This window comes from Pseudorca crassidens, chromosome 7 (assembly GCF_039906515.1).
Source record: "Pseudorca crassidens isolate mPseCra1 chromosome 7, mPseCra1.hap1, whole genome shotgun sequence".
Lineage (NCBI taxonomy): Eukaryota > Metazoa > Chordata > Mammalia > Artiodactyla > Delphinidae > Pseudorca > Pseudorca crassidens.
The window spans coordinates 18795045-18812593 of record NC_090302.1 but is presented as its reverse complement, the minus strand read 5'-3'; positions in this window follow the sequence as shown (position 1 = coordinate 18812593).

Genomic DNA, 17549 nt, shown 5'->3' with positions numbered 1-17549 from the left:
CCTTCTTTGCCTGTTAGACTTTGATCACCCTCTGAGTAGCAAACTGACGCTAGTGGAAGAGGCTCTAGCCTTTATTTCTGAGTTATCAGGCGGGAAAACGAGAGACTGCAAAGTTCAGGGTTAAGCAGTTAGCCAGAATTTGGGAGCAATTGATAAAATCTAAATCATCTCAATAGCTAAAGGATCTTTACAGGTCTTCTGATCTCATTCTCTAATGACGCATGATGTTCAAGCCACATCCCCAAACAAGCAGTCTCTCAGTCACAGCTTGAGCCGTGGTTGATTTGAATAAAGTATTTAAACTGATCACCTGACAAGAGCTAGTTGTACCATCATGACCGTGTTTTTGACGTCATGACATTAACCAGTGTGTTTCTCCATATGGTTTGACATCATGGTGCCCTGAGTTAATAATAATCATATTTATACAAAACAAGGGGTTAACTGAAGAAGCTTCTTTGAGGACAGAAGTGACCAGTCCAAGGGCTCTGGCCATCCCAAGAATTGAGGGGTTCAATATCCGTGCATCCCCTAAATGGCATTAAAGGAGCAATGACAATTAGAATAAATTTTAGGAGGCAGAGGGAGAGTATGAAAGCTTAGACTGTGCTTTGTGACTTAAAATAACACTGATGAGTCTTATTACATTTATATGGTATGATGTTTCACAGGCATTTTAGTTCCTCTATTTCTATTGCAAACCTGCTATCAACACAACACCAGGAGCGATAACATAGATAATGCTTCACATGTATTTATAATGAGGATCTGTTGTGCTTCATAAATACTTTTTTTTTCAGTCTTGCAACAATCCTGAGAGCTGGATATTTTCTCCATCATTTAACAGAGAATAAGCTGAAGCTCCTAGAAGTAAAGAAATTTGTTCTTGGTCACAGTCAGTGAGACTCAGAGCAAAGATTTGGATTCATATTTGCTTGAATTCAAGGCCACGCTCTTTCTACTTCAGAACTGCACACGGAGGCAATATTAAAAATGGAATTTTTTAAGGAAGGAACTGGCAGGTGGTTTCTTATAAATCAACTAATAAAATAAATTAAAGGGAAGTCAAACAGAAAAGAGAATGTAAAAGAGAGAAGTAACTACATAAGGCTGGTGTGAGAAGAAGAAAAGAATAGCAGGATTAGAGTAGAGTTTTTTGTTTGTTTTATTTTGTTCTTTAAATATATTCCAGTTACCATTAGTTCTACCAGAGTCACAGTGTAAAAAAAGTGTTTTCAACTAAGCCACATAGTCTGTCCTCTGGGGCAATTACAAAGTATGTTATCATAATAAAGATTTTCTTCAATTAAAAAGTGGTTGAGGGCTTCCCTGGTGGCGCAGTGGTTGAGAGTCCGCCTGCTGATGCAGGGGACGCGGGTTCGTGCCCCGGTCCGGGAAGAACCCACATGCCGTGGAGCGGCTGGGCCCGTGAGCCATGACCGCTGAGCCTGCGCGTCCGGAGCCTGTGCTCCGCAACGGGAGAGGCCACAGCAGTGAGAGGCCCGCGCACCGCAAAACAAACAAACAAACAAAAAAAAACAACAACAAAAAAAGTGGTTGAAGAATATTAGACTGTGTTTAACCCAGTGCTTCCAACATTTATTTAGCAGCATTACCATTCTCTTTAATATACCTATTAACATTCCACGGAAGTAGTATTCTCAGGAAGTCATTCTGGGGAGCCACACATTCCATAGTGAAAAAGATTCCTCCAGGTTTGCCAAGGGGCCCAGTGTAGATAAAGGATTCTAAGGACACCATATAAATCTTTTCAAACTTGTCTTTAATAGGCCACCAATGTCCAGGAAGCTCAAACTATAGGACTATTTCCCATTTCTCTCAGGCAAGTCGAATGGCATTCCCATTAGAAATGACAGAAATTTTCATTTCAAACTGCAAGTGATATGTGAATAGCCCAGTACACCTCCAAAGGGAAGGATGAAACTGGTTAGAGTTTCAGATGCCTAAGTATTTGAATCATAGGGACTGGACGTGGGTGCAGGCCTTTGTGTCTTTCTGCCTTGCATCTTACTGCCCTTGAGTCTTTTACTGCATGTTTCTGCCAGCTGGTCGTGATTAAATCTCTGATGTTGATAGGCAATGAGTGAAACAATTATTACTACATGAGTATTCTAAGAACTCGAGGGGTGGGGTTTAGAGGGGCAGCTCAGTGTGCTGTGCAGCAGTCTGGGCGGACAAAGACGTTTATGGATTTCAAAATGCCAGATGGACTCCCAGATGGAGGGTTTAGGACTTTGCAGTTGGGACTGCCAGATGTGAGACCTCCCAAGGTCCCAGGACAAGTGAAGATGATTTCATTCTTTACTCTGAGTCAAGCCATGCATTGCTGGCTTGGAGCATCCAGTGTGAAGCCAGGGACAGGAGCGAGGTCCTCACTCAAGGTCAAAATTTGAAGTCAAAGCCAAGTTTCAAGCTAAAATGGCAGAAGACCAGAACTGGAGCTCCGAAGATCTAGGTGCTATTTTTTATTAATTTGTCTTTGACTTTGGCCAATGGCAGTCGACACACATTTATAGAATGCTTATTGGTGTCAGTGACTATAGAAGCTATCAAGAGGAAGAAGGCACAGTTCTCAGATTCTGGGGACCACATTTTAGGGGGAGGGAAAAGTAAAGATATGATTACTGCCTAAAGTAAAAAATATAAACTGTTCATTAACGATAGTAATCCAATCAACTAAAGCAGCTATGAGAAACTAGGTGTGGTGTCTGAGGTAATCATTAAAAGATTTTGACACATAGAGTTATTCAGGACAAGGGAAGAACAAAATCAAAAGCACAGAGGCTTGGACATAATTAGAAATTTTGGGGAAGTTGTGATTTGAAGGTAGGGTGTTAAGGTTGTGATGGTATTCAATAAGAAGTTAACAGCGATTTTGTGGGTGGCAGGAATGTGATAATGAGAAAAGGGGAGCCTCTGGAAATTTTTGAACAATTATAATTCATATTAAATTTTAGGAAAACAACAATAAATTTCATATATCTGACTCTGACCTGATGTCAGAAAATTACAGACTTTAGTCCTGATTTTGTCACTTTAATAAATGGTCCGGCCTTAGCCAGGTCACGTCCCCTCTCCAGACTTCAGTCTGGAATAAGAAGGTAAGACTTTGGTTTCTTCAGGCCAAAATCAACGCAGTGTAGTCTCCACAGTGGTCAGGGAAATGGAGAAGTGAGTGACTCCTTTCTTCTCTACTTGGAATCTTGCCCCCAGCCATCAGGACAAAAAGAAATCTATAAACTACTACAAGTCACCTTGTATATGCATTGATCAAGCCCAGGGAGCCAGCTCTGCACTGGCTGCACTCTTGTGGAGAGTGCTGGCTTTGAGGGTGATGCCACTGTTCTCACACCAACCCTAGTTGAGTTCTAGCCAGAGACGATCCCTGGTAGCATCCTTTTATGACACTGCTGCAAAATGGGGGTTGTATTTTAGTTGTCCCTTGGAGACATGCTCTCGTCTTGAGGATGGATGCCCATTTTTGAGCGATGGACTAAAACTATTATTAAATGTTAGTTGGAAATTATATTGGTGGGATGTTCATAACAAAATCTTCTTCAAAAGGAAGGGATTTGTGTACAATTCCTTAAATGGCATCCCATGTTAAAGATTAATTAGTATTTTGAAGAACGTCAGTGTTTGGCCCCTTCAGGAACAAGAACGATAATACTATTTTACAGAGGCTCAGTGGCAAGTAAAACCCATAAACTTCCAAAGATTTTCATGACCATCGGAATTCTAATTTTAAAACTTTCGTATGGAGCCATGGCATTTGGAAAACTCAAAGGCAATGGTAAATATAGGCAACACATGTGTTTAACACTGTTTTAGACTGGGGTAAATTCTTCTCTACCCTCAGGCTGAATCCCAGGCTCTCGCGGAAATTTGGTACTTAAACTAGGATTCAGAGGATAAGTGGGGTTTGTGTAGAGAGGGAGGTTCAGAGACAGTACACCTGATAAAAGAAAAAGCAGGTTCAAAGATTAGGATGGGTGTCATTTATGAGTACAGTATGGAAGAGATAGAAAATAGTATGCAGACTCATTTAACTAAAATCATGAATCCTGTGCAAAAGCCATAAGCTGACTGTGAGCACCTAATTCCAAATTCATAAATAACAGAATGGGTAGCTTTGATTTTATTTCAGCTTTTTTTGAAGCTCTTCCATAATTATTAACCAGCTAATTTTCACAGTTTAGTGAGGTGGGTAGTATCATGCCCCTGGCAGATAGGGGCACACATCGCTTAGAGAGATGGGGACTTGTGTTCAGCAGCTAAGAGCTGGCAGTGGGAAAATCAGGGCAAAAGCCCAAAGCCTTCGGTTTCCAGGTGTCTGGCCTTTTCACACAGCAAGTAGCCGTTGCAAATTCTGGTTTCAATCATTTAACTACACTCCAAATGCAAACAAAGATTTCGAAAAGCAACATGGAATCCCACGGAGAGATCCTGGCAAAATACGCCCCGTGCTTTTATGCACACACGGCACTGTTTCTCTAGAGACAGTAAAAGAAGAAAAAATAAATAATACAGCTTCCAGCAAGTCCTCCTATAAGGCCACCTGAATCTTCAGGATGGCTCTGTTATTCTGATGTGACAATTATGGAAAGTTACAAAAAGTTTATGGGAGGAAATGCTCCTACTTTTGCTCAAAGACCACCCCTTAATATTTTCCATTTTAAGAAAATATACAAGAAAGCTCTGAGCATCAGGATACTGAAATATATGGTGACTGAGGATTACTTTGCATTTTTGGTGCTCTTTGTTTTATTTTTTACCATCTTTATTGGAGCATAATTGCTTTACAATGGAGTGTTAGTTTCTGCTGTATAACAAAGTGAATCAGCTATACATATACATATATCCCCATATCTCCTCCCTCTTTGGTGCTCTTTAAATTGTGTTCATAACTCCCCTCTTGGAGAATATTGCTTGGCAAGCCCTTGCCTCTCACAAAAAAAATAACACTATAAAGTAACAGTGCTCCTCTTGTAAAGAAAGTGAACAGAAATCATCCCAAACCAACCATCCTGGAATTTTTTTCTTGGAGAACACCTAATCCCTAGAGTAGGTCAGATTTGGTGTATATTTTGTTAATTGTTTTCATATGCGCAAGAGCTCTTAGATACTCCTTGAGTAATTTTTTTTTATTTTTTTGCGGTACGCGGCCCTCTCACTGTTGTGACCTCTCCCGTTGCGGAGCACAGGCTCTGGACGCGCAGGCTCAGCGGCCATGGCTCGCAGGCCCAGCCGCTCCGTGGCATGTGGGATCCTCCCGGACCGCGGCACGAACCCGCGTCCCCTGCATCGGCAGGCGGACTCTCAACCACTGCGCCACCAGGGAAGCCCCCATGAGTAATTTTTAATCAATATCTAACCTTCCAGAGGCCCCTGGAAGCCAGCATTACATTTTTGGGGGGGGCAGTTTTTTAATTTGTTTTATTGAATTATAGTTGATTTACAATGTTGTGTTAGTTTTTGGTGTATGACAAAGTGATTGAGTTATACATACATATAATAGTTTGTGTTTGCAAATCCCAAACTCCCAATCCATCCCTCCCCCACCTCCTTTCCCCTTTGGTAGCCATAAGCTTGTTTTCAGTGTCTGTGAGTCTGTTTCTGTTTTGTAAATAAGTTGATTTGTATCATATTTTAGATTCTACATATAAATGTTATCATGTGGTATTTTTCTTGCTCTGACTTACTTCACTTAGTGTGATAATCTCTACGTCGATCCATGTTGCTGCAAATGGCGTTATTTCATTCTTTTTTATGACTGAGTAGTATTCCACTGTGTAGATATACCACATCTTCTTTATCCATTCATCTGTCGATGGCCATTTAGGTGGTTTCCATGTCTTGGCTATTGTGAATAGTGCTGCTATGAACATAGGGGTGCGTGTATCTTTTTGAATTATAGTTTTGTCTGGATATATACCCATGAGTGGGATTGCTGCATCATATGGGGACTCTATTTTTAGTTTTTTGAGGAACCTCCAAACTGTTTTCCACAGTGGCTGCACTAATTTACATTCCCACCAACAGTGTAGAAGGGTTCCTTTTCTCCATACCCTCTCTGGCATTTGTTATGTGTAGACTTTTTAATGATGGCCATTCTGACTGGTGTGAGGCAGTACCTCATTGTAGTGTTAATTTGCATTTCTCTAATAATTAGCAATGTTCAGGATCTCTTCATATACCTATTGGCCATCTGTATGTCTTCTTTGGAGAAATGTCTGTTTAGGTCTTCTGCCCATTTTTTGATTGGGTTGTTTGTTTTTTTGTTATTGAGTGGTATGGGCTGTTTGTATATTTCAGAAATGAGTCCTTTGTCGGTCATATCATTTGCAAATATTTTCTCCCAGTCTTTTTGTTTTGTTTATGGTTTCCTTTGCTGTGCAAAAGCTTATAAGTTTGGTTAGGTCCCATTTGTTTGTTTTTGCTTTTAATTCTATTGCCTTGGGAGACTGACCTAAGAAGACACTGGTACGATATATGTCAGAGAATGTTTTGCCTATGTTCTCTTCTAGAAGTTTTGTGGTGTCGTATCTTCTATTTAAGTCTTTAAGCAATTTTGAGTTTATTTTTGAGTATGGTGCACTGCTCACAATCTTTCTATGGCTCCCTGATGTCAAGGAGATAAAGCCAAAGCTCTTTATGCACTATTCAAAGCTCTTTATGCTGGGCCCTCCCTAGAGCCTCTTCTCTCTCTTCCGTACCAATGTTTGAACCCTCGAAAACTCTTTTTAACTCTCACCACACACCAGGCACATGTTCTTCCCTCTTCCTAGAGTGCACGTCTCCCTCCTATCTGCCTGGAAAATCCCTGCCAATCATTAAAAAACCCTGTGCAGGCATTAACTTTTACATGAAGGGCTCCCTGCCCTCCAGAGTCTGTTAATTGCTTTCTCCATGGTACCTCTTATGTTCTTATATAGAGTTTGCTTTTTTGTGCATGACACAGTGCAGTTTTATTTGTTGACAAGTTCACCCTTACCAGACTTTGTCTATGAAGGTGGAGACTATGTCCTTCTCAGCATGGTGCAGGGCAGACAGCAGACGCTGATCTCAACTTCAGTACCTATGATGGGCTGAACCAAATCCCAAGCAGAGAGCCATGTGGGATGGACAAGACTCCCTTCTCCACTGTGACCTCAGGACCTGACCTCCACTAGCAATCAGACCTGTGGGGTACGGATTGACGTTTCTGACCCTAACCCACCTCCTCCCCTCTTGCCAATGATACTCTGGCAGAGGACAGGGACTGACAACCTCTCCACAAAATTCCTTGGATGTTGGATACTCAGGCTATTAGAAAATCAAATGCTTACTGCTCTTCTCTTATTTGCCACTAATGCCCTAAAATAGCTGAGAACACTTCAAAGAAACATACACCATTATTTTTACCCCAGTTGTTTTCAAAAGCAGCAGTACTTTTATTGGGACATCTACATTCTCTATACTTTAGAACAGAGTGTTGAGAGGAGAGAGGCATCCTGGAGCACTTCCCTGAGAGTAAACCTTTAGCATAAGTACTGCCTGATTTAGGAGTAGAATCACTGATTTTGCCAAATGCTAAAGAATATAGGAATCACATTTTAGAGTAATAGGGGGTAGGAAAGTCAAAGGCATCAAATACATTCAAAGTTGTTGCACAATTTTAGTTATTCTGTTTACAATTATTAATTACCTACTATAGATACCTATAGTTGATTCAATACCTAACTGGGTCCTGGAAATGTTATAATAAAAAGTCAGGTGAATCTTTGTCTTGGGATTTTCAATCTAGCGGCCCAACCCAACCCAGAAATCTCTTCTGCAGTATTTCTGGTATGGAGACAACCTACAACTGTTTGGATATCTCTAAAGATGAAGGTCTAGCACTTACCATAATTTTCAATACATAACTGACCCTTAATAACCTGTTTCTAATTTAGATTCAACTCTTATTTATTGAAATCTAGTAAGTTCCACCGATAATCACTTTCTTGTAGGTGGCATCCCGCTGATTCGAAGCCTCAAACAGGGCTGTGAAGTGGGAATTGATTGACCTTTTCTGTCTGCTCGTTTCCAGATGGGGAAATTAAGATTCTGAACAAAAAGTAACAGTACAAATTACTCAGGTAAAGAATCAAAGTTCTACAATGAAACAATTCTAATGTGTTAGCTGTGAAGGTCACATGAATATAATGGAACTTTCACTGTTTGTAAAAGAGGCTAATGCTGTTTTTATAAGTAGTAAATAACAGAACTGAATTGTTTTGTAAACACAAGTGTAAGGACTTATCTATATAAGCCTCCCATTAAGATTTTATTTGAAGCATGACTTGAACCCTCTTCAATTAGGTAGCTCTTTCTCCATCAGACAGACTAATGCTGCTCTCTACCCATATTAACTAACACGCAGTGAAATCCCTTCATAATCCTCACAGGATCTAAAGTTACCATGTTTATTTACCCATTTATTTGATTTGTGTGTGCTCTTCCACTTCCTGCAAACACACAAAACAAGAAAGCTTCGCGAGTGCAAGGATTTTGATTGTTCTGTTCTCCAGTGAATTTCCTGTCCTCGACCAGAGTCTAAACCCCTGTAGGTGTTCAATAAAGGTTTGAAAAATGAATAAATAACTTTCTTGAATTCTTCAAGGAGGGATTTTATATGCGTGTGTTATATTTTTGTACTGAGATTTTTCTCACTATAGATTCAGTTTCTACATGGCAAGGACTATGTCCCAGTCATCTCTGAATCTTCAGTACTCAGCATAGGGCCCAGACTAGAATAGCCTCAGTCAGTTTATATTTGCTAATGAAGGAGCCATCCCTGAGAGTGTCCATCTTTCTAGCACATCTGAGAATACAGGCAGAGAGAATCAAACTGTTAATGAATACACAGGCAGAACTATGGTGAGGAAGATGGACCAGTATACAGAGAAACAGAAAAGATAATAAAGGGGCATTGAGGTGACTGTAATCACTTAATGTAGTTCAGGTATTTTTACCCAGGCTTATTCCAGGGCTTTGGAAATTATGCTTGGACTCCAATCATTCTCACTAAATTATCTTAGTCCTAGAACTCAAGAGAACTAAGCAGCCTCCTCCTTTTTGAACTCATCTGATCTCCATATTATTGAACAGTGTTTTCTCTGGTTCTCACTCATTCATCGTGATTTTTTTCCTTAGTGTCTACCAAGTTAAAGACATTTCTGATACAACTGTTGCTCTGTTATTGGAAGGGGCCCTCTGTCCCTCAGAGTACCAGAGGACTTGGGATGAATTCCCTGACCGTACCGTAGCCTATAAAAGCCCAGAGCTCTTGTCACATCTCTGCCATAATCTCTCCCCATTCTCCTGTCTGGAACACCTGCATCCCCATGTGTGGTATCCTGCTGCACGCCTGGCTTTAAGAATAGATCTTAGCCATTTTGTGAGTCCTTGGGGAGACGCTTCCCATATAAATGCATTAGTAAAGATTGGAAAATGTTCTGAAGATTTTGTAGAGACCTGTGGGACATCATCAAGTATACCAACATATACATAATGGGAGTCCTAGAAGGAGGGGAGAGGAAGGAACAGAAAGAATATTTGAAGGAATAAGAGCTGAAAATTTCCCAAATCTACACATTCAAGAAGTTCAACAAATTTCAAGAAGGGTAAAACACAAAGAGATCCACACTGGGACACTTAAACAATAAAACTATCAAAAGACAAAGAGACAATTTTGAAATCAGCAAGAGAGAATTGAATCATCATGTACAAGGGATCCTCAATAAAATTAACAGGGAAATATCTCAGCAGAAACAACAGAGGCTGGAAGGCAGTGGGACGGCATATTTAAGGTGTTGAAAGAAGAAAATAATACAAACTGTTAACCAAGAATTCCATATCCAGTAAAACTATCCTTCAAAATTAGAGAAATTAAGACATTTCCAGATAAACAAAAGCTGAGCACACTTTTCAATAGGAGACACTCCCTACAAGAAATGCTAAAGGAAGTTCTTCAGGTGAAAATGAAGGGACCCTTGACAGTAACCCAACCAAAGAAATAAAGAACCCTGGAAAATGTAACTGCATGTGTAAATATGTAACATGACCAAGTCCAACTTTAGGGGCTTCTTTAGGGTTTCTGTCAATTTCTCTTTTTTTCCCTGAAAATGGGTTACACTTTCCTATTGTTTGGTACGCTTTGTAATTTTTTCTTGTTGAAAACTAGATGTTTTGAGTATTTCAGTGTGGCAGCTCTGGAAATCAGCTTCTTTCTCCCTCCCTAGGGTTTGTAGTTGTTGCTGGCTGAGGGCTGCAGTCATCTGTTTGCTTAGTGACTATTCTAAACTATTTTACTTGTCAGTAAAATACTTTAGTAGTCTCTAAATTCTCAGTTTCATTATCTCAGTAGTCAGTCAGTGATCTGACAGAGATTTCCTTAGATGCCTGGAAACAAAAGACAAAAAATAAAAATACTCTTCTGGTCTTCCTTTGCAGATGAGCCCTGAGCTGCAGTACTCCTTCAATGCTTTGCCACTGTTGCCTACAACTCTGCCTTAGCCTTCACCTCTTGCTTGTAAAGAAACCAAAGATCAGGGGGAGATGCAAGCCTAGGGTTCTCTTAGGACTCTTCAGACCATGTGTCTAGCCTTAGGTATGCACATTGTACATGGGATTCCCTTGTAGACATGGCAGCCTTTCAAATCATTATTCCCACAAGAATCCTTCTCAGTTTCCTCCTCCCCAGGCTTTATGGTCTGTCTGCTACTTGCTCCATATGTCATCCCTTGCCCTAGACAGCTATGGGTAATTAATCTTTAATGCTTTCAACAGATGCCACCCAGCCTGAGTGGGGTGAAACAAAAGCAAGTCTTAGTGAGAGTCCCTCAGGGAACTGCCAGATAGATCAAAATACACAATTTTTTGAGAACAAAGTCCGTATTGTTCCCTATCCTCTGGCATCAGCAGCTGCACCAGAAATGTGGACCAGTCTCCCACGGCTGCCAGCAAACTGAGGAATGGGGAATGGTAGACAGGTAAGAAACAACAATTTCTTACCAACGTTTAGCAGGTTTTTTTCTTCATTAAGTACTCCCTTGGTTGCCATAAGATTTGTATTAGATTTTGGAGTTCCTTATAGATTGATTATGTCAGTTTGGGCCCCTTATGGTTATTTCAGTAAAAAGACCAATTCTTGGAACTCCCTAACCTGCCATTTCTCATCACATTCTCAAAAACATACACCTTTTGATTCACAGATTTCTCTTCTAGGAATTTATCCCACTGACAGACTTGTGCACATGGCAAAAAGATATTTGCCCACGACTATTAGTTTTGGCATTGTTTGTAACAGTAAAATACTAAAAAACAAACAAAAAGCAAAAAAAAGAAAAAGAACCCAAATCCACTGGTTAAACAAATTATAGCATATCTGTGAGATGGAGTGCTCTGTACGTATGAAAAACAATCAAGTAGATTTCTTTACGCTTATAGAAAGATTTCCAAGACGTGTTAACTGATAAAAGCAACTGGCACAACAGTGTATCTTGTGTGTGAATTAGGAGCATACACAGGAAGAGTGCGTCATGTTTCCTTTTATGTGAAGGAAACCTAAGAAACTACGAACAACATTTAACTGTGAAGGGCAGGGTGGGGATGGGAACTGTGCAGTTGGGATAGAGATGACAGGGACACTTTCCATGGATACTTTCTTAAATTTATAAGTTGTGTGAACCATATAAATGTACCAGTTATTCAAAAGGTAAGTTAAACATTCAATAAATATCAGTACCTTTAGAAAAAAAACTCTAGCATCCATCATCTTCCAGGCCATGCTTGATCCCACCTCTGCTGCGTCATCTTTCCCCCTCTGTCTCCTGATACAACATGATCCAACCACAACCAACCCAATGGTATTTTTTCCCCCAGATCTAAAAACTTTCCAAATTCTTCCTCCTTCAGGGCTTTTGTACAAAACGTTTCCTCTTCCAGACATGTTTACTGCTCTGAGATCCACATGCGTAGCACTTCTGCCACGGGAGAGTTCCTTCACCCCCATCCTTCTCTCTCAGCACCTTGGTTTTATTCTTCCTTCATAGTAATTACTATACTAGAGAAGTATGCATTTGTTTACTTTTATTTACCTGTCTCTCCTACGAAACTCTGGGGACTCTGTCCGTTTTGCTCACTGTCGGATCCTCAGCAGTACCTGGACCAGTGTTCGGTCCACTGATACATGCTGAGTTGCATGAATGAATGTGTTAATGAAGGGCAGGGGGGCACATTAAATCCTCACGTACAGTGCATATCTTTTTAAGATCATTTTTCTTTTGTTTCTTGGGGTAGATTCTTAGTTTATTTCATCTGTAAAAAAGGGATGCTGAATTCGAGGGTCTCTAAGGTTCCCAGAGAGACTTTTCACAACACTGCTGCCCCTTCACTTCTACAACTAGCACACATGTGAACCTGGCCTTGCTCTTTTTCTCTAGTAAGACAGTGAGCTCCTATTGCCAGCAAAATGGGCTCTTCTGCTGGTATCAGAGATAGGAGGGGAGCCAGTTGTCTTGAGTGAGGGTCTTTCTCTTCTGCCACTGCTCTTCTGCCACAGAACCTACCATATAGTGCTGCCTCTTGGCACCTCCCCTACTTTACCTGCAATAACTCTCTACCAATAGGGACCCATAGGTACATTTTTCTCCACTTTCCCTCTCATGCCCAAGGTCCAGACAATAACGACTTTCAAAACCCAAATTAAAAATCTGGGCCACACATAACACCTCAACGGTCATTTGGCTCTGAACAGGGGCACAAGCATGGTCCAACAAACTGTTCCAATCTAATGAATCTTAGAAAAGGCAAAAAACCAAAGCAACAACAACAACAACAATAAAAAAGCTTAAAGTTAATACTCTGTTTCCAAAATCCAGAGAGAGTTAGACCACATGATTGTGGAGGGACAAGATTTAATTTCCTAGCAACCAAAAGTAGCAGGGAGAGACCTGCCAACCATCCCCTCATGCAATCTCTCAAAAGGCAAGCATCCAGGGTCCCACGAGCCAAGGGACAATTTGGGTACATGGACATGCTGGCTGACATGGAGGGGAGGGGATGAGAAAACAATGTGGGGGGCTTCCCTGGTGGCGCAGTGGTTGAGAGTCTGCCTGCCGACGCAGGGGACACGGGTTCGTGCCCCGGTCCGGGAAGATCCCACATGCCGCGGAGCGGCTGGGCCTGTGAGCCGTGGCCGCTGAGCCTGCGCGTCCGGAGCCTGTGCTCCGCAACGGGAGAGGCCACAACAGTGAGAGGCCCGCGTACCGCAAAAAGAAAAACAAAAAAAAAAACAATGTGGGACACATTGTCTGCCTTTATAGTCCAGGAGGACCCACCCCACTTCCCCTGCCTTCTCCTTTCAGAGAAGGCACTGAGGTGTGACATTCACTGGATGGTTACTCATTTCAGGCTCTAGAGACAACCACATCTACTCCTAACGGTGCTCAGATGCTTTTTTTTTTTTTATAGTACCATCATATCATATCATCATTGTGAATGATACAGAATTCTCAGTGCACAGATGCGTAAAGGACTGGCCTTTAGCTTCTGTTGGAAACTAACCTAGAGATAATTAAACTGTAATCATATTTTACCCAAACACCCTAATCTCAAAAGGCAGATGGATCAATAAAATTAGCAAAAGAAAAGAAGATAAATGGCATTCTAGGCAGAGGAAGCAGAACATGCAAAGGCCCACAGGATGAAAACTGCTGACCTCAGGCAGCCTGGTTCTGATAGACTACACATCCCATCCTTGTCAAGCCATCATCATTGCTAAGGCATCTGTACCCATTCTCGACAGTCTTACCCACCAATTGGCATTGCGAATCTGGATGCAGAGAACATGGTTTAAGACCAGTCTCAGCTGGGGAAGTGGATGTGCTAAGGACTGGTGATCCACACTCCGGGAAAGGTAGAGCAAAGGTTTCCCTGTAGAGTCAGGGGTGTGGACAGAGCATCAGAGAGTGTAGCTCTCAGGATCTGGCATCAGAGTTAAAACAGATGTGAAGTGTCATCATAGTCTCTTTACTGAAGGAATTTTACCCAAGAGCTCACCTCCCCTGACTAGTTTCCATTTGCTGCCTTAAGTGCGGGTGGGGAAAGAGAGTGGAGAGTGCAGGCCACTCTCTTCTAATTTAGAGTGCACTAAAGGACAGACTGACACTGGTGCTCCCCAGATCTCTGGTGCTGTGAACCAAACCTGGAGGGGTGATGGAGCAGATGGAAAAATGCCACCACCGGATACACATAGGCAAATTTCAGTGAACATTCCAGATACCATCTAACCCCCTGCAGCCACATACTCTATTACGTGCTCAGCCTCTCCATCTCAGTGGCACGTTTTCCAATCTACATACAGCGACTGCTGCTGGTCTCCAAGGGGTAAGTCTCAGATAGATATGCTTTTACTCTGGAGTCCATGAAGAAATAAAGACGAACCCTTACTGGGTACCTAATACGTGACTTGAGTTAGGTGATTCATTAGTAGGAGAACCACAGAGCATTGGTGTTGGGCTACACAGGATTTAAATGACAGGCTTAGGCGTCTTCATCTTTAAATGAGCCAAAGGATTACTTTCACTGATGAAGAAAGAGGAGGTAGAGAAATGAAGCTGGAGGGAGGAGAGCAAAACAGCACAAGAGAAAAGCACAGAGATTATATGTTAAGGAGCTGATAGGTACGAATGTAGAGTCAGACACACCGGCTTTGCCTCTGAGCTCTGGACTCTCTCACTGATGTGGTTTCCAAGCCCAGGAAAGTCCTGTATTATCCTTCAACCTCAGGGTTCATTAGTCAAATGAATTCTATGATGACTCAATTTTAGAAATTTTAAGTAGGGCAGGGACTAGCACACAACAAATGGTTCTGCTCCTAATATCCTTTTAATTCTTTCCATCTGTTACTCCCAAATATCCTGTGCAGTTAATATTTTCTCCATCTTTCCGATGAGCACAGTAAATCTTGGAGAAGATAAGTTATTTGGTAAAGTTCACACAGCAACTTCAGTACGGGATTTGAGCCTTGTTTTCTCTTACTTCAAAGCCCCATTCCCTTCATGAGTAAAATGTCACTTTGGGGCTTATATAACTGGATTGGAAAGCAGTGGATCTTTTTTGATCAGACTGAATGTTCATTTTACGTGAAATTACTTGGCTCCGTGCAAAGAAGGTGGCATCTGAGTTGATTTTCCTATTTCCAGAACTTAAAGCAGACAGGCACAGTGCCATGGAGGCTTGGGACAGATAGACACATGACCCAGAGGTTTGCCTCAGAAGGGGCCATTCTCCCCCTGGAAGGGCTACTTAGCCAATAGCCCTCTGATTTGCTGTCTCCCAGGTCTCCTGACCCACATGTACAGGAGAGGAAATTCCTGCCAGATGCCATTCCAGGGTCTGAGCTCCCCAGATAGGGTGAGATCATCCTTTCAGGCCTCGCCTGCTTTAATAAGCTGGATGACATCCTGAATGAATATGTAAATGAACAAGGGAATGACTCCACAGGAATCCATGAACAGAGTCTATGTCAAGAAGCCATTTAGGCTCCTGTAAGATGTACCAGTCTGCAACAGAAGAGCAACCTCACCCGCCTGGCAGGTTGGTGCCAGGGTGATTCAGCAACCTGAGCATGGATTCTCCTTGACTAGCGAGTTCTTCCATTGATTTTGGCTTTGGTACCTCCTTGGGGAGACTATTACAGGGCTGAAGTCTGTCTACAGACTACCTTCTGGGGATGCATATTATTAACTGCTACAGAGAGACTAATGAAATAAAAATGGATCTGGGCTTCCCAGTGGTTGAGAGTCCGCCTGTCGATGCAGGGGACGCGGGTTCGTGCCCCGGTCCGGGAAGATCCCACATGCCACGGAGTGGCTGGGCCCGTGAGCCATGGCCGCTGAGCCTGTGCGTCTGGAGGCTGTGCTCTGCAACGGGAGAGGCCACAGCAGTGAGAGGCCCGCGTACCGCAAAAAAAAAAAAAATGGATCTGAAATTAGAGAATGTAACTTCAAGTCTACACTTCTTGGCCATGTAATGAATAAATGATATTAACTTCTGTAAAGTCTCAGTTACCTCATGCAATAAATGGATATAATCAAAAAGATTACCTATTTTGCATTGCTTTCTGAGCATCATAAAGGTAGGGGATGAGAAGATTCTTTGTGAATGGATATGGGCTTTAAAATTGTCAGTTAACTTTTTTATTCACTTAAAACCTTGGACAATAAGTGACAGCTATACCTTAATTTATTTAGTCATTTGCTCAATCAATTTTAGTCCATACATATTATTGAGAAACTTTTATAAGTCTGGGATTAAGCCTGGAAAGAACATCAAAATGTTTCCTAAAAACGTCAATAATTTTACCACGGATTGTGACGTCCATGGTGGGTGGGTGGAGGGGAGGGGAAATTCTTTGATGTACTGTGTTTCCACTCTTTGCCCTTATCCCAGCCTTAACACTCAGCAACATGCCTTTCACATAAGTGGTGTTTAGGATAGATCAAATCAATCAAGTGTATTGAAGGTAGAATATCAAATACTTCTAGTCTGGCCCCCCTCCAGTTCATAACCCACAGAATTGCCAAAGGGATGTCTCCAAATGCAAATCAGATACAACTATTCCTTGATTAAAACCCACCAAAGCCTTTCCATGTTCGGAGGAGATAGTCCAGATGTCTTCGCCTAGTATCACGCTGCTAACCTTCTCATCCAAATAGAACCTCTCCTGCCCAGTATAAATGTTTCTGCATAGTCACACTGTTCCTAAATACCAGGGCATCGGCCTGTCCCCAGTCTCATCTTACACACACACACACACACACACACACACACACACACACACACACACAGACACATACACACAAACACATACACACACAAAGAGATTTATTATAAGGAATTGAGTCATGTGATTCTGGAGGCTAAAGAAATCTCAGGACCTCTGCAAGCTGGAGACTCAGGGAAGACAATGGTACAGAGTCAGACCGAGTCTGAGGGCCTGAGCATTGGGAGAGCTGACAGTGTAAGTTCCAACCTGAAAGCAGGCCGGCATGCTTGAAACCCAAGAAGAGCTGAAGAGCTGATGTTCCGGCAGTAAAATAATGATGTCCCAGCTCAAGGCAGTCAGACAGGAGGAGTTCCCTCTTACTCAGAACTTTTGTTCCATGCAGGCCCTTACAAAATATTACATTTTATCTTCTTCTAGTTAAAAGTAATTTATTAATCATTCCAACACATGCACTGAAGGTCTACTGTGGGTTCACCTCCGTGTTTGGAAGATATATTTATCATGTACACCTGACTAGGTCTCCAGTTAAGTGCTATCCATTGCTCTTCAGAGCCTCGCTGGGCCCATGCTGATGGTTTTGAGATGAATCAAATGGAAACCCTGTGCTCCAGGCATGGTAGATGCCTAAAAGTAACTGAAGTGCGATGTACGAGCTGTCACGATAGAGGTGGAACTGGAGTTAGTACGACAATTCAACTCATGGATATTAGGA